This window comes from Bison bison, unplaced genomic scaffold, assembly GCF_000754665.1.
Source record: "Bison bison bison isolate TAMUID 2011002044 unplaced genomic scaffold, Bison_UMD1.0 scf7180017864259, whole genome shotgun sequence".
In the NCBI taxonomy this organism is placed as follows: Eukaryota; Metazoa; Chordata; class Mammalia; order Artiodactyla; family Bovidae; genus Bison; species Bison bison.
In genome coordinates this window covers 3,195,283-3,196,030 of record NW_011494831.1, presented here as the reverse complement: position 1 = coordinate 3,196,030, position 748 = coordinate 3,195,283, and positions in this window count along the sequence as shown.

Below are 748 nucleotides of genomic sequence, written 5' to 3'. Positions count from 1 at the left end.
AAGGAATTAACCGTTTCCCTCCTCTGACCTCTGGGAATTTCCGCCTGTGAAAGTGTCTCGAAGAATCTGCAGAGTTGAGGGAGTGAGGAGGAGGAGTGCCCCTCTTGGCCCCCTTCCCTGCCCCCTCTCCCGGTGTTAGTAGTGGGGCCAGATAACTCCCTCTGGGCCCCCTAACCTTTTGTTTCCCTGGCGCCAGGGGGGCAGCGCCAAGGGCAGCCTGGAGCCTGGTGGCCCCCTCCCAACCAATGGGGTTAGGGTGTCCCGCCTGCGACAGGAGTTGGGCGCAGCGGGGCAAGAGGGGGCTGAGCAGGAACTGCTGGGAGGCGGTGGTCCCTGGGGAATGAACTCACTCCCGGGCTGTCCGGGCTCTGAGCCCTGCACCCTCCCTGCCAGGGTTGGCTTTGGCCAGGAGAAGGGCGGTGGGCAGTCGGCCGAGCCTCAGACATGGGGCGGGCACACCCTCGGGGCCACTCCCCCTGGGGCAGAGGAAAGGAGCTGGTGGGTTAGGGAAGCCAGTAGACAGCGCCCCCTAGTGCCCGCTGCTGACTCAGCCAGGCGCCCCCCGCAGCCCCCCCACAAGGGCCCTCTCAAGGGCGGGCCTCAGGAAGCACCTGCTCCCCAGGACCAGTGGCCGCCCTGCATCTCCCCCAGGTGGCTTCCTTGTTTACAGGCCTCCTGCCCTGATCCCAGCGTCACTGACTGTGGCCACTCCTCCTATTTCCAGTGACCGCTCCAGAAGCAGCTCATT